The sequence below is a fragment of the Nymphalis io genome, chromosome 13, assembly GCF_905147045.1.
Source record: "Nymphalis io chromosome 13, ilAglIoxx1.1, whole genome shotgun sequence".
NCBI lineage: Eukaryota > Metazoa > Arthropoda > Insecta > Lepidoptera > Nymphalidae > Nymphalis > Nymphalis io.
Window position 1 is genome coordinate 8,956,524 of NC_065900.1, and position 25,388 is coordinate 8,981,911.

The following is a 25,388-nucleotide window of genomic DNA, read 5'->3' on the forward strand; positions in this document are numbered from 1 at the left end:
TTGTACAATAATAATTAAATTGAAAACTAAAGTAGTTAATGAATATTATTTAAAACTATCTAGATAAAGGGTAATATATATTTTAAAAACTACTTAAGTGTATTTTATTTTTGATTGGTTTATTTACAGTACAGTAACAGCCTGTTAATATCTCACTTCTGGGTAAGGCCTCCTCTCCCATATAAGGAGAAGGTTTGGAGCTTATTCCACCATGCTGCTCCAATGCGGTTTGGTAAAATACACATGTAGCAGAATTTCAATGAAATTAGACACATGCAGGTTTCAGGTCAAAAATAAAATAAATAAAATCATTATCACGGGAAACATAAACAATCATCAAACTAATGTAAAAATTAATTCATTTAAATTGTTTTAAATTAAATCAATGTTTAAAAATCTTATCAAAGTTTATTAATACGAAAAATCAAACAGAAAGATTTTATTTAAATCATTTCTATAATTTCATTTAAAAATTTAAAACTTAAACATTTATCGCCAATAGATTTTACGTTGGACACCGCATACCTGACTCCGACATGTTTATGTGCTTACACAGCAATAAACCTCTCAAAAATACTACCAATCGACAGTCGAAAATATTAAAATATATAATAACATAAAGTAAACACGTGGTATTAGACACGCCTGAAATGGTATATCGAATTCACCAAAGCATCGTATGCTAATTACGTAGCTCCACACAAAACGCTTTAAGACATTCGACCGGTGTTCACATTACGACTTATATGAATTTCAAATTTAGAGATGCGTAGGCGCACAAGAATTAGGTGGTGTTTAAAAAGATTAAAATCGGTCTCGCGTTTGAGTAGGAAGAACTTGATTTATCACCTTATCTAATATAAATTTTGCTGCTCATGTCGAATTTACCGGCTAATGAGACCCCGGGGAAACCGTTAGCACATACTTTGAGAATCATTGCCTAAATCAAAATGACACGTAGAGTGGCTCGGTTAATTGGGCTTAACGCTCGAAAGTGACATTTAATTTACCACCTAGTTGTGTGACGACGTCAATTAAAATTAAAAAATGGGCGTTATTTACCTACATTCTAATCTGAAACTAAACATTTTGATCAATTATAAAGATATTTTTTTTGGGCTTGGTCCCTACAATTCATAGAACTAGATAACTGTTAGGATTGCTTCGCCGGACGTAAATATATTTATTTTTTAATTAAACAATAATTAAAAATATATCATGCCATAATAGTTACACACATACATGATCTATATTAAATTTTATTTAAGTCTATTTATATAGCATTTTACGCTTGTTGGTAAGACAAACATACGAACTTGCTTTTAATACTCGTAATTCGTAGGTGCCTACTCCCTACTGGTAAGGAGTATACCTGTTTATTTTCGGTTTCTAAAAACTACATCGGCTATACCTGCGCGTCTATTTACGTATAAGAATATAAGGGTGGGTGTACATAGCGGTCACAGCTGCCCGCCTGTTAACTGACAGCTTTTAGATTAGGACCCCTTCCACCAGCCGCGCCCCCAAATTGAGAGTCGTGCCGCGCCGCTCTAAATTAGTAACGGTTTCCAAATTGCTTTTTAATTTCGTCTCCTTTATTAACAGTTTTTTTTAGAATCATCCGCATCTTTTATAAAATATTTAAGAAACATTATTTAATATTAATTTTTAAATAAAACCGCTTAAATAAATTCATACGCAAAAATAAAATAAATGTTTGTTTAAGGTTGTTTAAGGCAGCGATGTTGTTTGTTTAATATTTATAGCAATAAAACGGATCGGTTCAATATTGAGTTACAAGTAACAAGAACATTTGGACGTTGAGAAATCTTTCATCTCGTCGGCATCGTTGCGCGGCAGTTATTCATTGTTGTATGATTGTGTTCTTTTTTTGTTCGGGCACCGATCCCCAGCCGCGCGGCTCGGCCCAGCTCTAGCTGAGTTTCGTGGCCCAACCCTAATTTTAATGGCTGCTTGGCCGACACATCCGGGTAACTTAGTATGGAATAGATTTCTTTAAGATACTAATATTAATTTAGTTCTTTGTTTTATATGGGAAAAAAAATCCGATTTTTATAACTAATTTATAAAAACGTTGAGGGGGGCAAGTTGTTAAGTATCCTGACAATGTGTGTAAACAATTTCATGAAGATCACTTGAGTAGGGAAGACGTGAAATACACTTTAACAAACAAATAGATTCACTTTCGCAATTATAACATTAATTAGGATTAGAATTATAACACCAATTTTGAATCTGAATACTATACGTATAAAATGCTTAAGACTAAGCGGATCTCAGTAGAACAAGTAGCATAAAGTGTTAATCGTTTATTTTTTGCGATCGTTATAATGTTCAATCAACATGCAATACGGAGCTAGTATCCACTTTTTAGTAATACCTAGGCAGTCCTACTACGTGTCAATGCGAATTATAACACTAGAGGCGTAACTAATTGCCGTAATTAAAGAGCAATAAATCAGTCATTTATGGACAACGCTATGCAACATCACTATTCGTCATATTTTTTATTCACAAATAATGTACAGAAATGTCTTAGGATAGCAATAAAAAGTAATTTTTAATACCAAATACATGTTGTGTTAATGCTATCTTTAGTACGAATATTTAACCGTATTCCTTTTGAAATATTCATAGCTTTCCCTTTGTGAAAATGTTACATAATATTACTTATTTATTTATAGGATATCAATATTTATATTAATTATATAAATATACATGTAATTTCAGTTACAACGATACATTATTCATATATAATTATATGAACTCAAATAAACCAAATGTACGATTATACTTGAAGATAAATAATATAGAGTTAGCATAATATTATCTTCATTTTCAATTACACAGGCAGTAAAACATATGCGAGACTTAAATAAACCACTTAAACGTAAAGCATGCATTAATATCAGTATTGAAGATAGCTTCTAAATTAATTAACCCTCGCGGATTGGATTCCTATGTTGGGACGCATTAATACAAAGTATAAGTCATCGAAGCTGCACTCGTGGCACTCGTGGCAACCCTTCCGCGCAAGCTGATGCATGAATTACGAGTGTGTCGGACGGGCCTCAGCAACCCCGCCGCCCGTGTCGGATCGATAGACGCTTTTTGTTATATTCAACCCGTAATTGCTGAAAAGTTTTCACGCCGTAGCGCCGGTCACGCGTATTTTATTACTATGAAATTGAATTATTTATGACGCCATGCACGACAGAGCGACCATTGTGAGCGGGACGCGGCCGCCGCTGAATTTTAATATTGAAATTATGTATTTTCGGTACCCGCGGAATTGCGAGATTAGTATCGGCGAGGTTACACGCTCGTCACAAAATGACGTATCTAGAAGCTTAATGCGTCCGCTCCAAAGCCTTGCTCGAGATTTATGTATATCCAATCCCGGTCGCCTAATCCCGCTTCTGCCCGGGTCAATCCGGCCCCGGAAAAGGTTTTCCCGGTTATTTTCCGTGGAACTTTTAATCCCACCGAATACCGACATACATCATAGAGGATTAAGAGGTTTAAATTGGAAGTTACCGACGTCCGAAATAAATTTAAATCGGCTGGCAGTCTGTATTGTGATATCGGTGCCGATGCTAAATGGGAAACGATATTACCCAGCAAGTAAATCTTCTGTAGGCTTTAGCTTAGCGTGGCGGTTAATTCGATATGTGTGTCTAAAGCCGATATTGTTGCGCGTTTTATATTATTACCGATTACAAAATTATAACATTTATTTTTTTCATCGTTAAAAATAAAATATGGAAAACAAGATACATTTTTTATTAATTAAGATATATACGGTAAAGCTTTATTTGAAACTATTAATGCATGCGAAACATATATATTAAAAAAAGAAAAGCCTTGAAATATTTTAATAATATATCTCTAGGGACGTTACATCCCTAATCGATTACGAAATGAAATTAAAAGGTCGTCAATAAGGGTGTAGTAAATCATGTGAAAACCTCTAGCTTGGCGTATTCGACCCTCCGGAGTGGACCTGGTAACACCTGACCGATCATTGATTTATACAATTGTTATATCGATACGAGGCGAAAATTATGTATTGAAGATATATATATATATATATAATTACTATATATGTAATTATTATATTATTTACTTGGAACTTAGTTATTAATGTCGAATATTTAAGTTTAATTTTTACACAAAATAATAAAAATAAAATATAACAATACATACTATCATTTATTTGCTACTTATTAGTTTTTTACACGAATAGAAATATCTAAAATTAATATTAGGTTTCACGAACATCATATATATTATATTTTGAAGAAATATCTTCATCTAAATAACTATCAGTAGCGGCTTCGCCCTCAGGTATAACGGTAAAAATAATGATTCTCATTAAATACATAATATAATACCAAATGTGTATTATTTTATTTTTTGACTATATTTTATGGTCTTAGTGGGCTAAGCAGAATGATACTGGACAGATCGATTGCATGAAGTTAACGATAAAGCGGGTGCAATGAACCCTTGGAAACCAAAATTCCGCAATTTCTTAGTGCGCCTCCACATTACAAAACGGACGATATTATCTCTATTTATTATTGTGATTCGTCTTGATTCTCAGATTGTCAGTTGGGACATGGCATTTTATATTTGTTAAGACTTTTACTGGTGGTAGGGCTTTGTGCAAGCTCGTCTGGGTAGGTACCACCCACTCATCAGATATTCTACCGCAAAACAGCAATACTTGATATTGTTGTGTTCCGGTTTGAAGGGTGAGTGAGCCAGTGCAATTACAGGCACAAGGGACATAAAATCTTAGTTCCCAAGGTTGGTGGCGCATTGGCTATAAGCAATGGTTGACATTTCTTACAATGCCAATGTCTAAGGGCGTTTGGTGACCACTTACCATCAGGTGGCCCATATGCTCGTCCACCTTCCTATTCTATAAAAAAAAAAGACTACAGTGGTGTTATTTTTTTCTGTTATAACCTAAGTGGGTATTTGTAGTAAAATTAATGTACTTTCAAAATTTCCGTAAACCTTTGATGTCTGCATAAATAAGTTTAAAAACCTCCTATTTCGTTCATATACTTATATTTACACGTAAAATTATACTTATATATTTGATTAAGATATTTTTTTGTAGCTTCAACATTTATTTTAATCAAGATATTTGAATTAAGTAATTATTACAACATTAAAAGCTTGATTTTGACTCTTGCAGTGCTATTTCTGTTAGACCTCATTTCATTATTCACCCGTGAAATATTAACTACCGACTTATGGTGATATACTATTTTGATGCGTGTATTGTTGAAATTTTAAAATTATTATGGTCAACGGCATCACTTCTGGCATTTCACTACCGTTTTCTGCGGTGAGTTACGAGATTGTGAGTGTTGGTGATAAAAAATTACCCTAGTCTTACAAAATATTTGAAGTTCAATCCAGGACATATCTTTTGTGTGTTTACGGATGTACTTACGTTACCTCAATTTATTTAAAAAACACAAACAAAAATTTAAATTTGAAACACTCAGTGATTAGTGGTTTATCCTAATTCTATATCAGAGGCTTTCCATTTAAGTCTACGTGGTCTCCTTCTATTGGACTAAATCGATTTTTCCTCTTCCGATATATCATAAGATCGTATGTTTTCTAAGATATAAATAATTACATCAACGAAGTCATTACTCTATAAAATATGTTATCATTCTGCAATTATAGATAAAGACGTCGCTTTGATACTCTTCTAGCAATCTTTGGCAATAATTATAATATAATAATGCATTTATTTCCAAAACTTTATACGAAACAGTAACCATTTAATTTAAAAATAGAAAACAAACATCCAATAAATCGATTATATAAATATATAAGTAAATTGTACTACGTTAAAAATACATAAATAACATACAAATTAGTTCCTACATCAAAAATAGCCTAGTGTGTGCGTGTAAGTTAGAAATGTTTACTCTCGTAGGTATTGTAGCGAGCTAGATTATGTACTGCGCATCCTGGACACGGAATTGGGTACGTAAATCATTAATCAGCTTGCTCATTTGTTCCCGCCGAAATTATTTATGCGTTCGTGCGTGTTAGCGTTCGCGTTACCTCTTTAAAACGCCGTTACAGCCGTCTGCTATTCCATTGTGTAGATAAATCTACATAGATATTACATAATTACATACGCTTTAAGATGTTTTTAATTTGATATTTTAAAATAGAATGAAATATTAACGCGGTATTTCGTAAATATAAGATTAATCTCTTGAACTATTCTTATACTCTAGATTCTAAAATCAAAATTGTTTCAAGAATATTATTTAAAATGAAAAGCATATTTACATACACATACATACGTACATACCATACAATTAACATAAGATGTAAATAGGATAATATAACTGACTCTCATTGCTTTATAAAAAATACAATTATGGTAAACATTTGTTAACATATACTAAATTCGATTGTTTTAATAGATCTTTAATATTTTTGTCCTGCGTGTAAAACAACTGAACAGGTTTTGCTATAAAAGGACATAGCGATAGGATGTCTCTTGAGTCCATTATTTTATATGAACGTTCTCAAAAAGTGTATCTCCACTAAGTATGCTGTACTTTGAAATATCGTAAAGCGATCGTTAATAATATAACAAGCGTTTCATGCGTTTATATCGTGTACTTAAAAGCACTTTTTAGTAAATCCTAAGATTCAATTCTACAATCATTTCATTTGCTGATTTCATTAACTTGATATAATAATAGTAACATTTTTCTACAATTTACTTTTATTATACGTAACTATAATAAATGAATATTTTATCATATAAAAATATCGCTTTATTTCTTTATTTAAATAAAACTATCAATTATTATTTGATATACAAACTCCTGTCAATCTTAATGTTGCAACTGATTGTATCAATTCGTATTTCGTTCTATAAGAAATATCTAAAACATTCCATGAACTGTTGGCAAAGTGTTGTTTAGAACGGTTTTAACAGTTGCTATTTACGATACGAATTCTTTACTAAAACTCCGAACATATATTTTATTTTTAGCTGGAGTAATTGCAAACATTCCAAAAGTTGGTCCCCTTGACCGTTAAAGGGTGAAATAGACCTCGATCTATATTACAACCCTTAAGAGTTCCTCTGAATAATTACTTTATAACCAACACTAATATCGTTGAAATACTAAGCTTATAATTAATTTAGAAATTAGAATATTGTGAAATATTTAGAAAATATATTTTTTTGTTCTATTTTTTTCGACAACGATAATCTCCTATAAGGTCATCGACCTCACTAATTTAATTAAACATTATTATTCTAAACGAGTACCGCGGAAACACGCACCTATTATACGTTTATTTATCAAACTCACTAAGTATGTGTATTATGTGGATAAATTAAATGGCCTATCTCAACCATAATCTGAGAACAAGGCCGGCCGTCTATTGTCATCGTTCCGTTTAGTTTACCTTTAATTACATAGGCGGTTTAACCTCGACTAGATAAAGGTGAAGAATGCACTTATCTACTGCCCCAAGTTGGGTAAAGGATAAATAATTAATATATGTGTTAGGCTGAATAGTGAGTACTCGCATGCTGGGTGGGCCGTAATTGCGCTAATTACGTCAATACGTCAGTCATTGCGATGAATTATTAATGCTTTCCTATTTGTGTTGTGATAAACTACCGCGGTATCAACTGGGGCATTTTTAACACGTATAATAGTACTTATGTAATATTTATTAGCCTGCAATAAAAGTTCAATATAAATGCCAATACTTTTTATACAAAATTAGTTCTACTATTCGTCACTAGATGTCACTGTTCTAAGCCGTGTAATATTCTAATCTGATACGAGAACGCATTATCGTGCTGCTGTTGTTAAATACATATTTTATTAAGCAGAGGTGATGGTTTATTTATACCTTAATACAAATGTAAGCATACTGGCGCTTAATAGTAATAAAAGTTTTAATCATATTGTGGATAAGATTAAGATAGCAGCCACTGTCCCGTAGTTCAATATAACGGCACTAGAGGGCGTGATTTATGACACTTTTGATGTCAGCTTAATTCGTTCACCGCCTCTTAATGACACGCTAAACTGTATTATTACGCAGTTATTTAGTTAAGGTTAATTTTATTGACACTTTAAAAACCATTACTTTTATTTTGAATGAGTTTTTAAACGCCGTATTTATAAACTATTTCCGGAAAACAAATGATTCGTTTGTATTTCAATGTTATCGAAAACGTTTTAGAAATAGCGAGCTTTTTATTGTATATTTAATTATAAAATGTAAATGGTTCGGTTTATTATGGGTATGGTTTCTTAATAATAATAGTCGCAGGGGTAGTGCACCCCTAAAAATTAAAAATGGCTGCCAGAGAAGCACTCTCGATTGGTGGCTATAACTCATGACGCCGCCAGGGTTGTGCGTCATTTGTCTATGTCACAGAGACCCCCCCGCCCCCTTCGAGAATGCTCTGGCAAGAAAGGGGACAACTGATCTATTGTATACCTATAAACAATATTCGGTCATACATTAAGCTCTACCATAGTAGTATAAAAAATATTCTATTGTAACAGCAGTATTAAAACAGTTTTAATCTAAATCAAAGCTATAGTAAGAATATTTCGTCTTAAGACTTATTATATAATATTTAAAATACATAATTATAATATAATAATTAATGAATTCAACATTTTCATTGAAAATATAGTCAGACACATGTACTATATGGTTTTTGATATATATATATAGTTACGCACAGCTGTTTATTAGTTATTTTTGACGATCGCGTGAGAAATTTTAAGGTATTGAAATAAGTAATTATATTTTATTAGTTGTGAAATTTACTTATATTCTATACGGAATTTAATTCGAAATGCGATTTTCGGGTTTGTTAACAACCCGAAAATCGCATTTTATTATAGTTATTATCAACGATTACATTATATTATGGCTAAAATGCAAATTCAATAATATAAATCTATTTTAAAGTATAACTCTATAAAAATATTAACTACAATTACATATCGTTTTAACATACGTATTCGAATGGTATGTGTTGTAGAATTTTATAAAATAATGAAGTAGGTAATTAGAATTAAAGAAGTGAATTTTTGGCCTATGTAGGCACTTAATAGTTTTTAATATAACCAAATAACATTACGGCCTCACAACGTTAACGGGCGTTTATTTAAACTCTGATTTCGCTCTTTCTTTCATTATTGATTTGACATTCGAAAGAAGAAGACAGCATTGTTTAACTAATGACCCCCTAACCAACGTTTTTTAAGGTCGTTAGTTTACAAAATAGTTTCTTTCATAAAATATATGGTATACATTTTTCTATTTCAAATCCCTTAATCCATGAAGTTAAATTCAGGTTTTCAAGTTAAACATAGACTTGACATGATAATCGATTATATCTTGTGACTTATTGACATTCGTATGACATATTGTCGCAAAGTAAATCTGTGTACATACATCGTCGCGATAAGATGCGTACGAACTATACATTTACGACTAATTACTTTTTCCGTGTCACCAAAAATAATCTTAATCTATGTTTATGAATACGCCACTGCTATAACTCAGAGGGACTGGTTTAACCTCTGATTACGTTTCTATTAAAAACAATATTAGGCAACATTGTTCGTTAAAAGAATTTTTCGTATTGTTTGGTTGTTTGTCAAAGCAATAAGGTTCAAAATATATATTACATTTCAGTTCAGAGAGCAAAGGTAACTTTGCGTTGGCTAGTTCGCGTGACATAAGGCAGTATCGGGACGCACCGCACGCACTTTAATAAAATTATTTTAATAAACCAGGTTAGGTTGTTGTTTTGTTTTCCCCCGAAAATCTGGAAGAAATGTGTAAAGTTATACGACGAGACCTTGTATATTTTTCAACGAAATTCCATCGTCATTTGTAAGAAATGTTAACGCTATGTTAATGCTTCTAGTTTATATATGTAAGAATTTTATGCTATTTTTATATTTATTTAAGTAGTAGGCAAGTCGGTTAGTATAATAAAGTTGACAAAATATTGGACAAACAAGTTTTTAATGGTAACCGCGTATGCACTTAAAACTATGGCGTGGGAATCACTGTCTTCGTATTTCGTGGAATGCTGCTGTTCCTTGAATGTTGTCAGAATATTATGGAATTTAATGTTTTTACTTATCTTAATTTTATAAAGAAATCTTTAGAAATTATACTTAGAAATATTTATTATAAGTCATGCTTATTATATCCTTGAGTATAAAGTCGCTCGATATAGTTAATGATAAGAGTGTTATTTTCATGTATACTATATAGCTTGTTTGACTAAATATTTGAAGTATAAAGAAATTTTTATAATATTAAATAAACAACGCACAAATATATATATATACATATATTTACTTTCTGCGAGCATAGTCGCGACTTATAGTGTTAGTTGCTTACAATATTAATAAACAGTAAGAGATATCGTATCACTTACGTCCAATAAATGAATAATTATCACCAATAAATAACACGAACCAATAACAAATTTGTCTAAACACAATACGTAATACTTGGATTTTAGCCGAAAGATCCCGGGTTCAATTTGTGTTTATAAATTCATCTTGTTTGTACCTGTAACTGAATGAGTCGGCATTAATTTTGCCTATCAAAAAACCACCGACCGACCTAGTGGCTAGAAGTATAAAGCCATTGTCCAGCTGTGGGGTGATAAAGGGCTTTTACTGTACTTACTATACTATGTCTGTTAAAATCGAATCATTTATAAATAACAATAATTTATTTAAAACAACGTTCTGTTATTACTGAGTAATTAATGATTAATTGCCTCTATAATATATGCAGAGAAAATCGCAAACGTCTGTTTTCATATAAAATACTTTTGCAATCTTTTCTTGTGCAAAGGATACTTAAAACGTGCCTTCGTATAAAAGCGCATCGCTTTTATTTCTATTAAGTCCAACAAGAGTTGACCAAAAATAAATCACTGACGACAACTCTATCTTTGAAACAACAAAGCATTCGCATTCGCAACGATTATTATCTCTAAAACAAACTTAATGCATTTACGGCTAGTAGCGACACGGTCTAGAGACATTTTACTAACCTACCAATTAAACAATGCGCTTATTCTGATATTTATAACCGGGATATAGAGTTTAATTTCATTCGTCCCATCCATGTTATTGCATATGAGTATAAACCAAATTGTCTTTGCTGTTGGATTGAACTTTAAGATGATAACCATTAGTTCTATATTCGCTTGTTTCGTATAAATAGTATGTGGGTTAATAAATAGTAAGAGCCAGTCGTGATCAAGGATCGTGATTGCAACACCGCACTGCGTGCCCTTTGGACACGGGTTCCGTAGCCGTGAAAAATCACTTGAACATATGCAAGCTGGCTGCCTCCCTCCGCGACGTTCTAATCTATTGCACCGACAGCAAAAACTTTCATCTCACCTCGCAACAAATATTAATTATAATTAACATGAAGTGCTAGTTAATTAAAATGTAAATCTAAAAGATACATTTAACGTACATTTTTCGCAAGTATATGCATGTTTTTTGTATGTATTTTACGTAACTAGGTAATTTTCGAAGAGCAACACATGTATATATATTTAAAAACATTATTTTTTTAAATAATATTATTATTAAGAGAATCTAAAAATCTGATACCGAAACTTTATAATTATTATCTAGATAAAACCTGTGAACAATAGTAGGTACAATAGAATCAATCTGTACTATGTTGTATATTCAGCTAAATAATAATAAAATGAAAATGAAAGAAACAAATAAGTATGAATCAATTTAATATTCGTAATACAATAATTGAATCTAGTCCAATAGAGTTTGAACTGGAACAAAATTGTCAACTAAACACTTCAATTTCGTTCAAGCTCACATCTATATGTTTCGATGGCATTGATAATGTCAAATGCTTATTTATTTAACATTCGAACACCGAAGTGCGACCAGTAAGGCGCACAAGGGATCATAAAACATTATAGCTCTATTCTATTCGATACGTGATAACTCCTGGAGCATTTGTTCGGTGAATTTTAATGTAGGGCTCACTGGTGCCAGCCTGACACCGATTAACTTCCGGGAAGTGTTGTGACGAATCCAGATTTTTTATTTATATTTAAGACTTCGCGATTCCATTCAATTATCTCTATTCAATTATATAATTGATATCAATTTTGATAAAATCAATGTTTTTTTAATTTCTCATATCGATTTATTACTGAACATAAGAAACGTTTACTTTAATGATTAATATTATCTTAAAACACAGAAATAAGAAAAATATTTTTAAATGTTAATTTAAGTCCTAGCCTAATGTGCAACTTCTAAGGAAGCATTATACAAAAATAAATTTACTAAAATAAAAAATAAATATAAATATTTATGTTTTTTTTTAATAATAACATTGGAAATGAATATTACAAAATTTGCATGCATTTTTAAACTTCTAACTTATCATTCAACTTCTGAAAAGGGATCAATTTGTCGATTTAATAAATTCAATTATTAACAACGCTTATATATGGCGTTAGTGCGAATGCGGACGGGAACTTTTTTTGCTACATCACTATTTATAGAATATTTTATGAGGTGTCAACAAATGATGACCGGCATACATAATTAATAATATGAAATAATGCATCTTCGAGTACAAAGACATTAAAAAACCTATTTTAAATAATTGAATTATACCAACGGAGGAATTTACGAAATTACCTATAAGCTTAGTGACTGTTTAGTTAAATACTGATTTCGCTCTTTCAGTCATTGTTGATTTGACATTCGAAAGAAGAAGACACAGCATTGTTTAATTAATCTCTCGCTAAACAGCGTTTATAACTGTTAATGTTTTATTTATTTTTTTCGATTCTGTTATAGTTTCTAACGGAAAATTAATTCTTTAAAATAACTCAAGTTCCTCTTATTATATAAGAAGAAAAACTGCTTAATTTATAATAATTGTTTTTATGACAGTGTAAGCATTTATATGTCTAATAAATAAAATTGTGGTAAGACTTGAATCATAACTAAAAGGTACTTTAAAACGAATAAAAATGCTTAAACTCTCATTAAGTCGATATATAAAATTGCGTGTTTGAAATAATAATTATAATTCGATAAGTACGTGACACCTCACTGTTGGATTTTATTAACGGTTATTTTATATCGAATATTGATGTATCTAATATACCCGAACTAAATTGATTATTAATGCACAATCACGCCTACATAATTCTTATTATAAAGTAAATTAAAAAAAAAGTTGCTCATGAAAATTAAACTTGTTATTACTATTACTTTTTTGTTCTTAATTTGAACTGCGATGATCAAGGACTGTCACAATACTGGTGGTAGGGCTTTGTGCAAGCTCGTCTGGGTAGGTACCACCCACTCATCAGATATTCTACCGCAAAACAGCAATACTTGATATTGTTGTGTTCCGGTTTGAAGGGTGAGTGAGCCAGTGTAATTACAGGCACAAGGGACATAAAATCTTAGTTCCCAAGGTTGGTGGCGCATTGGATATGTAAGCGATGGTTGACATTTCTTACAATGCTAATGTCTAAGAGCGTTGGTGACCACTTACCATCAGGTGGCCCATATGCTCGTCCGCCTTCCTATTCTATAAAAAAAAAAAAAATGTCATGTACTTTTGGAGACGGAACTAATTCCCAACGCATATACATTTAACATAGCAAACGCTAGTTTGTGATTCCGGCCTATAATAAAAATTGGTAATTGGTTTAAAAATTTTACTGGTGGTAGAGCTTTGTGCAAGCTCGCCTGGGCTACCACCCACTCAACAGATATTCTACCGCAAAACAGCAGTACTTGGTATTACTGTGTTCCTGTTTGAAGGGTGAGTGAGCCAGTGTAATTACAGGCATAAGGGACATAACATTTTAGTTCCCAAGGTTGGTGATGTCCCATTGGTGATGTAAGCGATGGTTAACATTTCTTACAATGCCAATGTAAGGTAGCCCATATGCTCGTCCGCCTGCCTTCCTATTCTATAAAAAAAATGTATTTTTTTATAATAATTATGTATAATATTATCCAAAATTTCTTGAGCCCATAAATTATCAAGCAATTATAATAAAACATTGCAATAATTTAATCGATGAAAACATTAATCATATTAATATAAAATATAATTTTTTCTTTAATTATTTTTAACATTAATTAAATAATTTGCTTCTTATCTACAACATGAATAACTGATAATAATGTTTTATTACTAGCAATTATAATTATTTTAAATAAGTAAATACTAGAAATTATATTTTGTTTTAATTTTATATTATACACAGACAGATATGGATAAAAAAATCATATTATTTACATTTTTGTACAATTCCTTTGTAATATTTTTTACACTTATACACAGATAAACAAACCAAGAAATTAGATTTTTATCTTATATCTAACTGTCGCATTAATACGTAATTAAGTTGTGCATCAACTCACTTCACTTCTCACTCGTAAAATATTAAAAACCAACTTGCGGGTGATGACGCTTTTTGAAATATTTTCATCGTGTTCTACGTAGACTTTAGATTTTGTTCTCATAGAATAGATCTTGAGATTACAATACCGTAATTTGGTAAATTAAGCTGACTTGATGATGAAGCCAGGAGTCGGATTGTGGAATAATTCAACGGCTAGCCAACGGTATTAAGTGCTTCGAGGTTGAAATTACCTACTTAGTTTGTTTCGACATTCCTCATGTGTTATTGATAAAAGAGTTAGTAAGTAGCGTATGTCCTTTTAACGTAATTCGTTATTTTTTTTTTTTGCAATATATAAACATGATCAATTTGGCTGCTATACCTTAAATAAATATTGATACAAAGCAAAGATATACGTTCATATTTACACGTCAGTTAATATTTATTGCCAGTATTTTAACTATATTGCCGTGGAGTACCGGCTTAGAATAGTACTCCCCCAATCTCATCCCGTGGGTGTCGTAAGAGGCGACTGAGGGACGGGGAAAAGGGGGGATGGGCAGCAGCGTCCCCCCTCCCATAAACATCTTACCCCCTACTGCGCTCGCCAACACGCCTGCCCAGCGCGGCGAGTATGGGCAAACCCCTCCCTTAATGGCAGATGCGCCCAAAAAAAGGCCCCCAGTTACCGGCAAGCCCGCTAGGCCCGACCAAGGTAGCGGTCGCGGTATCGGCAGGGCAGGGGGTGCTAAGAATCACCGGTTCACGGCAGGCTACCGTATAAAACGACTGAAAATGGCAACGTATAATGGACGCTCGATGAGGCTGGACCATCACCTCGCCGAATTAGAAGTAGAGTTAAGTCATATAAACTGGCATATACTGGGGTTATCTGAAGTCCGAAGACAGGGGGAGGACACGATAACTCTAGAGTCCGGTAACTTACTCTACTTCCGCGAAGGTGATAACCTCTCCCAGGGTGGTGTCGGTTTTCTTGTCAAAAAGGATCTCATTAGCAGCATTGTGGAAATCAGTAGTGTGTCGAATCGGGTAGCGTACCTTGTCCTAAAACTTTCCGACAGGTACTCCCTGAAGGTTGTACAGGTATATGCGCCAACTTCGACATACTCTGATGATGTGGTCGAAGCGATGTACGAGGACATCGCAAAGGCCCTCAACGACACCTCGAGGGCCCACTACAATGTTGTTATGGGAGACTTTAATGCTAAAGTGGGAGTACAAGATAGCGGTGAATCGAAAGTCGGACCTTACGGCTTGGGCTGCAGAAATCACAGGGGGCAAATGCTGGTAAACTTTCTCGAAGCGCAGGGGCTTTTTTTGATGAATTCTTTCTTTCAAAAGAAGCCTCAGAGGAGGTGGACCTGGCGAAGCCCCGATAACGTGACAAGAAACGAGATAGACTTTATCATTTCGAATAAAAGGCACATATTTAGAGATGTTTCAGTGATCAACAGGTTTAATACCGGAAGTGATCACCGCTTGGTTCGAGGCACTCTAAATATCAACTTAAAAGCCGAAAGATCGAGAATGATGAGGTCTACTCTCCGACCTACCATGCTCCAAGCTGCTCAAGGCTCCGAAAAGTTCCAAATGGAACTTCAAAATCAATTCACCGCGTTGGAAACCATAAGCAGCATTGATGAGAGAACCGACACGCTGGTCAAAATACTGCAAAACACATCCCGCAAGTGTTTTCCGCCACAGAGAAGAGACAACGCACCAAAACTCTCTGCTGAGACACTCGAGCTCATGAGAAAACGACGAGAACTACCATCGTTTTTGTCAGATAAGGCCTTAAACCGAACAATAAAAACGCTGACGCGACGCGATCTCCGACGCTCCAATACCCGTGCCATCAAGGCTGCGATTGAGCAAAATCGGGGATCGAAAGTGTTCGCTCGCAAGTTTGGGAGGCCGCGTCTGACAAAACTTAAAACTGAAAATGGTGGGGTCGTTACCTCTAGGCCTGAGATTATCGGAGAAGTAGAGAGGTTTTATGGGCAGTTGTTCTCTTCAAGATCGGATAAACCCGTGGGAATCAGTATTGATGACCAGCGCGCCCCTCTTATGCGCCATTACTCCGAGGAGCTCCCGGTCGTTGACCAAGGAGAGATTAGGGCGGCTCTAGAACAGCTTAAAAACAACAAAGCTCCGGGAGATGACGGAATCACAACAGAGTTGCTTAAGGCAGGCGGGACTCCGGTCCTGAAAGAGCTAGCAAGCCTCTTTAATTCCGTCATCCAACATGGCAAGACCCCGGAAACGTGGAGCGGGAGTGAGGTGGTACTGTTTTTCAAGAAAGGTGATAAAACCCTCTTGAAAAACTACAGACCAATCTCCCTCCTGAGTCACGTGTATAAGCTGTTCTCAAGAGTCGTCACGAACCGTCTCGCCAGACGACTTGACGAGTTCCAGCCCCCAGAGCAAGCCGGCTTTCGATCAGGCTACAGCACCGTGGACCACATCCATACTGTTCGGCAGATTGTGCAGAAGACCGAAGAGTACAATCAGCCGCTGTGTATGGCATTTGTGGACTACGAGAAAGCCTTCGACTCCATCGAAACCTGGGCAGTGCTCGACTCATTGCAGAGATGTCATATCGATTGGAGATATATCGAGGTACTGAGATGTCTGTACAACGCCGCTACAATGACTGTCCACATCCAGGACTGTAAGACGAAGGCGATCCAACTGCGCAGAGGGGTGAGACAGGGGGATGTAATATCCCCGAAACTGTTCACCAACGCGTTGGAAGACGTTTTCAAAACGCTGGATTGGACTAGGTATGGAGTCAATGTAAACGGCGAGTACATCTCACACCTTCGATTTGCCGACGATATCGTCATCATAGCAGAGTCGCTGGAACAACTCACCGAAATGCTGCGTAGCCTAGGCGAGTCTTCCCGGTGTGTCGGTCTCGGTATGAACTTGGAAAAGACCAAGGTCATGTTCAATAGGCATGTCGTGCCGGGACCGATATACGTCGAGGGGAAACCTCTCGAAGTTGTTAGTGAATATACCTACCTAGGACAGATAATACAAGTCGGTAGGAACAACTTCGAGAAGGAAGCCGATCGAAGAATTCGCTTGGGATGGGCAGCATTTGGCAACCTTCGTCAAGTCCTCAAGTCGTCTATACCGCAATGTTTGAAGACGAAAGTCTTCAACCAATGCGTCTTACCTGCCATGACATACGGTGCCGAAACGTGGACACTAACTGCGGGACTAGTCCACAAATTCAAAGTCGCTCAGCGTGCTATGGAGCGAGCTATGCTCGGAGTATCTTTGAAGGATAAGATCAGAAATGAGATTATCCGGAAAAGAACCGGAGTCACCGACATAGCTTGCAAAATTAGCAGGCTGAAGTGGCAGTGGGCTGGTCACGTATGTCGTAGGACCGATGGCCGTTGGAGCAGACGAGTCCTAGAGTGGAGACCGCGAATCGGCAAGCGCAGCGTAGGGCGCCCTCCAGCCAGGTGGACCGACGACCTCAAGAAGGTGGCGGGCACCAACTGGATGCGGAAGGCGGAGGACAGGGAGCTTTGGCGCACCTTGGGAGAGGCCTATGTTCAGCAGTGGACAACGATTGGCTGTTGATTGATATTGGTATAGCAACATTGTAAAGAGAAAGTTAGACTATATATATATATATATTATTATAATTTTAAGTAGGCGGACGGGCAAATGGGCCAACTGTGATGGTAAGTGGTCACCACTGCCCACAGACATTGCCGAAAGAAATATTAACAATTCCTTACATGGCCAATGCGTTACCAACCATGGGTACTAATGCTCTGTCCCTTGTCTCACTCAGCCTTCCAATCGGATCGCAAGAGTACTACTACTAGGGTATATAATGAGTTACTGCTACATACCCAGACGTGCGTGTACAAAACCAATGGAATAATTTTATTACCTATTGAAACAAATGTCAAAAATTATTATGATTAGTTTTTTTTTTAAGAAATATAGATATTAAAACTTTTTATTATTGCATTAAACTTGCTCATCTGGTCGTCATTCTAAGTATCATGAGTATCCCTGTATCATTACAATAATGTATTCAATATGTATAGTAATATAAAAATTAAATATAATTGTTATATTTATGAATTTAACAATATTTAATTTTCCTAGTATCCGTAGAATTGGGATATGCATAGTTAACGATTTGTTAGCATACCAATCTGCATGCGTAACGTCGGATGGTGTCTGATTGTAATTAATAATTTCAGTTCTGAGTAATTAACGTTGAAAGCAGACTTAACACCAAAGCTTAATTATTATTTCAAAGAAAAACTGCCTAAAATAATATGTCCCCTTATTTTATAATGATATCCATATATTTCATAATTTTACGACTATATAATTTTATGACTACCATATTTCTGACATTGAAAATTGTGTAAAAGGTAAACTGAATTATGTATATAATTTCATGTGCAAACGTTTCGGGAATAATTTTACTATATTTGTATGATTTTTAAAAATGTTTGCTATTTTTCGTGTCTAGCTTATCTTTATTGTAAGTACATAACACTAGTTTCTGTGTCGTTTAATATATTTTGTTATGTATTCCTTATAAAAAAAACGATGATCTCACACAGTATCAGCAAGCAGAATATAATTCTCCAATAAGGAAAATTGATGTTATTCAATAACACATAAATATTATTATTATTATAATGTAACATTATAGCTGGCCAGCATTAAAATATCCGAAAACTTGCATCCCAATTACCTTTCCATGAGGCTGGTTCGTTAAAGTCTAATAAAAACGAAATTATTTCTATATACAATTTTAATATGAAAAAATCTAATTTTTTTTACTAATCATTTATTTCCAATGTGATGATGATGATGATAAATTCTAGTTATCGGGCTCTAATTATTATTATAATTACAAAAAATTATGTAATGTAAAAATGCGATTTTCAGGAAAGAGACCTATACCTATATAGATAAACTTGTAAACAAAATGTTATCTAAATACAAAATTTGAATCAAATCGTTAGAGCCGTTTCTGAGATACACGAATTAAATTTGTATATATACAAGAATTGCATATATAATATTATAAGACACAAGAAACTTCTAGAACTAATATGAAATACAAAAAAATAATAATATGGAATATGAGTATGTGAACGTGTACTTCATTAAATTATAATAATGCTAGTTTAATGACCGGGCTATGTCTTGTTCATCTGCATCGTTTAATAATTAATAAAGTAACTAAGTATGACATATTTTTTTGCAATAATTAGTCATTTGTATGTATGTTGAGACCTTTACATTTAATTAAAACGAGTTATTGCTTTTTAATAGAATTCATATAGTAGCGATGAAGGTGCATATAGACAACCCTTTCCTATAGGTATCTATATTATAAGTGGGATTTTTATCAAACAATTGTAGGTGAAAAGCGTGTTTATATACAGTTGATTTAAATAAAAATGTAGTAGTAGCCCGCCTATCAAGGTAAAAAAATCATAATTTCTCTATTGGCGTCACGATTACCGACACAAGAAAAAATCTGTGTAAATAATTACCATTCATATAACGTCATGGCTCAATTGTGGTTCAATTTTATAAAGTATTTTTTTCTTTTAAATTATAATAACGTACAATAAATATCTATTCAATAAATAATAAAAGTAGAACCCATTAACATAAATAGTTAGTCGATGCATTTGTATTGGCTAATATTCTTTTTTTTTCCGTCTGCTGTATCCATTCATGCTTTGAATTTCTCGTATATAATTATAATTTAAAAATGATAACACTGTAATGAAGTGCGATATATGTGTAAATTATTCCTTCCGAAGACAATACCATAAATATTATATAAAATATAAACAGTTGGAGAGGGACCTATCAATCTCGTTCAATAGATAATAAAAAAATTAATCAACCTTTATGTCTCGCAACCGCGGTAACTAACTAACGAAGATACGGTTCATTTATATTTACTTATTGGTAATTATGTAACACATCATAAAACAAAAACAAAGGATCTGAAAAAAACATAGAATGAGATTGTGTAAAAAAAAAAATTTAACGATTCAAAAATATAGTACTAATTTTATAATAAACTAATGAATGTGTTGTTATTTTTAGTAAGATAAACTATTATAATGTTATCGACTCAATAAACATGCTTATATATCGATGATAATAAGAACAAAACTATGTGGCTTATTCAAATGGCATAACATAAACCGTAGATATTCAAAAGTAAAGATATATTCAGGTTAAAATTTCCAGGGATTTCGGTTTCTAGCTATTTGTGTATTTTATATTGTTTGAAAAACCTTAAATAAAATTTTCATATGCGTTAATAACAAGTAATGTAATTGCGTAACTTCTATAAACATTATATTATTTATATTAATAAAAATAATAAAACTTATAAATATTGTCCGAAGTTTCGATACCATTTCATAACATTTTTACAGCATACATGAAATAACTCATATTTCATTGCCATTATTTCAAAATCAGTGGTCACACCTCCGAATAATTCGTGATCGACACGCGCGAACCTTTCCTCAATTATTTGTCAGACGCATTGATATGCGAAATGACGCCGAGTTTCGCACGTCGCATACATACGATTAAAAAATCGTCGCTGTAGGTGACCGGAGTGGTAGTCAGCTTTAATTTAATAGATATAGCGTCACATACCGACTCCTAATTGTCTAATTTGTAGCGAAAACAAGGCATGGTTTGACGGGCGAATATATTACTATGGTATGCAGAAGGACTTTCTTTTGGAGCGGGAAATAAACAAGACCCGTTGAGCATAATAAGCATGATTACGATTTTAGGCCTTGTTTTAAGGTGACCTCTTAGCCGTGCTTTAGATACTTCGACCATATAGACAATTTAGTCAAGAGCACCTTAGTGATTTACAAAACACACTTCAAATATCTAACGAATGCACGGAATACACCACTATTTTTGTATCATGAAAAGAAAAATAATTAAGTAATAAAAATATATATCACAAACCTTAATACGTACCAAATACGAATATTAATGACGAACTAAATAATTCATAACGTCGACAAAAAAATTCAATAGTAGATAAATGCCTACACTCTAATATAACGGTAACTGATATTTAAACAACACTATACTACCACATCACGAAGTCCCGTCTACTTTAAGGTACGACAACAAAACACCTTTTAACTTTCCAGTCACAGCGCCGATCCGTTAAGCATTTTATCACTCTAAGACCTAGGTAGCCTAGCGTTTTAGGGCGAAAAGCAATCAAAATTTCCCATTGTCTGCACCTCCTGGTGCGTTCGAGCATTTATATTCTCTGTATGTATTATAGCACCAGATATAAGCCGTCATACCTCACGGGTGGCCTGAGACTTGATACCTAACACCGTAAAACTTGCACTGACTATGAATACGAAACTTACACGAATGTCCTAAGCCTACTAATGAGTGATTCACACTCATTAGTCTTGTTGAATCAATTGTTTGTGTCAGCTATTTATTTACAATTGGTTTCATACACGAATTTGATATAGTCGTAAAAATGCTGTGTAAGAAATTGTTTACAATGTTTCAAATGCGATCTAAATCTAATAAGGCTAATTGCGAGCCGTACAATTTAATATTAATGAAATTAAATAAAATGAATAAAATGTTATACGATAAATCAGATAAATATGTTCAGTGTAATGAATTAAAAATATATATCTGTTGAAAAAGAAATTCAAGTCGTAAACAATGTAAATTAAGTGTCATCTGATAAAACATATTACGATTACAATTTAAACTGGACATCGACCATTTCCGGTCTGATATCAATAAAAACCACCTTTCCTTAAAGAAACCAACTGAATAATACAAAAATATTCCTCCATTATTACACCGCTTGAATATTAATAAACGTAAGTGCCTTAATTTTATAGTCGATGTTAACACAATCAAGATAACATCCGCCACAGGAGCCGATGGTACGTGGTCGTCGCATGTCGACTTTGATTTATGACTTTGGAAAAATTTGACGCAGGACGTAAATGTTAAGTTTAAATTTTTATCTCAATTTGTTGAGACTTCGCTCGCGGCAGTCGAATTTACGTCTTTCGATTTATTACGCTCTATAAACATCGCCAAACTAAAACAAGCATGTTCTCACAGCGGTAAAATAAAGACAAAAGACGACACCCATAAATCGCTGCTGAAAAGTAACCAAAGCATTATACAGTTGCATAACAGTACAGTAACAGTAAATAAAAAGAGGCAAAAGGAGCAAAACTGCACGAAACTGTGCGCTTTTAAATACGGACGACGTTGAGCGCGGGTAAGGCAAAGACATTTATGTTCACTAAACAAGTAGTAAAAGTCACTACTTGAGCGTTTTTATGGCACTCATAAATGTCAGATTGTGCGCCGGGGTTTAGCGGCCCGCACGCTCGGGACTACCCGAACGTTTGAGGCGCCCCTTAATTGATTCCACGCGTTTTTCAATTTGTTCGCCTTAATGATTTCGTTTACATATTTTTATGACAATCGTATATCGTTTGTTACACCTGCTTTCTTTTCTTTTTTCAGGTAAGCGTTTTGGTGCTTTCGTTTATAAAACGGTAATCCAGTTTTAAGGTGAGTTTTATTTAAATACAACATCTTTAGTACTTACCAAAAAAAATTTGTTTTCCAACCAGCATCTATTTATTGCTAACGTTCAAAATTTCTATAATTATTCATCGCATGAAATGGTATAACAAGAACGTCCACTGTAAAAGGAAACGGTTCGTGTGGACAGACGTGAGAATAGCGTGAGTTTTCACCGCAGGCTCACTATGCAAATTATTGCATCATTAAACACCTCGCTCGAGCTTTTGCGTTAGATTGACATTGGTAATGTCACTTATCTCGCTAACTTAAGGCTCTAGTCCAAACTTCTATCAAAACTCTAACTAGATGGGCTTTCAATATATTATTAAACTTGATTATTCAGAATTTTTTTTTTTTTTTATTTTGTAACCCATTCGGACATTCAATGAGACAAATACAAGACCCTATACTTAAACCTTTTGGACTAAATTACGTTTCGAAATTCAAGTCATGTTCTTGAAACTCAAGAAACTCCGATGTGCCCATTTTAGAGCAATACAAGAGACAACAAGTCACAAACCAAAAGTCCGTTAGCGACGATTGTTTTATCCTAACCGGGATATAGCTTGGCTTATCTCTTTACTTTATCCTATCCAACATAACTTATAATATGGTCTTGGATTTATAACAATGCACGTCAACTGTCTTTATTCACATAATATAATAATATTTTTTTAAATTTGTATCTCCACAGACGCGTCGACCGTGTTGTTGCTGTATTAATTGGTATTTACTATATTTTGAATACTAATGGACCCTTATGTTTATATAACCAGGCATGTCACAATTTAAGTTTAGATAAAGATAACATATTGAACAAAATATTGTATTCATATACAAATTTGCATTGGACGTTGTTGAGTCCAGACGACTTCTTCATACACAATGTGGTATGTCTCAGTATGTCTTCAGCAGTCTAATGAAACTCATCAAGATACAAAAGTACTTACTACACAAGATTATTTATATTATTTTTTATAAAATAAACTCTGAATAAAATGTAATGCACTTTTTTATTTACGTCTAACTAGTTGTCTATTACTAAGGTTAGATTTACCGCTCGTGGATTTGTTCCACCGGATGCATTTGATTGGCGTTTGTTCAATTATAGTAAAAGGTGTTCGCTGTCTTGTCTTGTTTGTAAGAAGTTGATAGGGCGAACTTGGTATTCGTAATGCGTGACACTGCTAACGGTTTAGCTATAGGCGTATAATGCTTTATATATATGGAAGTTTAAGTTCTCTCAAAATGAATATCACAAGCAGCCTGCAACAATTAACAACTGCACACATAGTGGATATTTAGAATAGGTACAAGTTATCTTAAAATTATGTTTATCCGTATTTATTAATATTTTTTTACTATATAACTAAAACTAAGATTGTTGATCAAACCAAAAGTTACACTTGAAATTTTGTTGAAAAAAAATATGTTACTTGTGTTAGTGTGCCATTTTAATCATGGGCCATCGGATTATGGTTTAAGCAATACTTACTTATAGAGTAAATCACGAGGACATACTTAAGTTCCCAACTCCCAAGGTTGGTGGCGCATTGGCGATATAAGGGATAGTTAATATTTCTTAGAATGCTGATGTCTATGAACTATTATGGTGTTGATCAATTACCACCTTGTGGCCCATTTATTTGCCCGTCAGCCTACCTATTTAATAAAAAAATAATTGTATTTTAGCTTTCATGATACAAATGAAAAAAAACATACTCTTTTATTCACGGTAATTATAAGTAAAAACTATTTACGTTCGCATCGGAATCTTTGCAGGTTAGATTAGCGCATGATATTATTATATTTTTTTATGAAAAAAATAATATAAACCAAATGAAAACAAAAGTGTTATCACTTAAAGATTACGCTCAGGTTGTGTATACATATACTAAGACATATACGTTTTAAACATTCGATATGCCAGTCACTTCGTACTAACGTTATTCGTTTTGATAAAATCGCAATGTTGAGACAAAGACAATAAAATCACGATAAAGTTGCGGTGTTATCTGAATATAAGTGATATAACTTCTATAACTTTGTTCCCCGAACGTCTTTCTCCACTCGCAATAAACTTAGATGAAAATACTTGTTACTTTCATGAAGACTTTCAACTATAACGATATATTTTTTTTCTAACGTAACTTTTTTTGAATTAAATAAAATGGTCATTGTTTATTTAGCTAAAACTATATAT

At 33.7% G+C, this 25,388-nt stretch overlaps 1 protein-coding gene across 2 annotated transcripts in view; it reads left to right on the forward strand.

Moving 5' to 3' along the window:
• The window catches only part of LOC126772714 (homeotic protein antennapedia-like), a 172,755-nt gene that overhangs the window by 48,220 nt on the left and 99,147 nt on the right, over window positions 1-25,388 (forward strand). Inside the window, exon 1 of one of the 2 annotated variants that reach the window (XM_050493242.1) lies at window positions 23,151-23,170. The exons of the other annotated variant lie outside the window; for it this stretch is intronic. The gene's annotated coding sequence lies outside the window, so the exon portion shown is untranslated. Of the gene's footprint in view, window positions 1-23,150; window positions 23,171-25,388 lie in introns of those variants that run through there. 2 annotated transcript variants of the gene reach the window in all.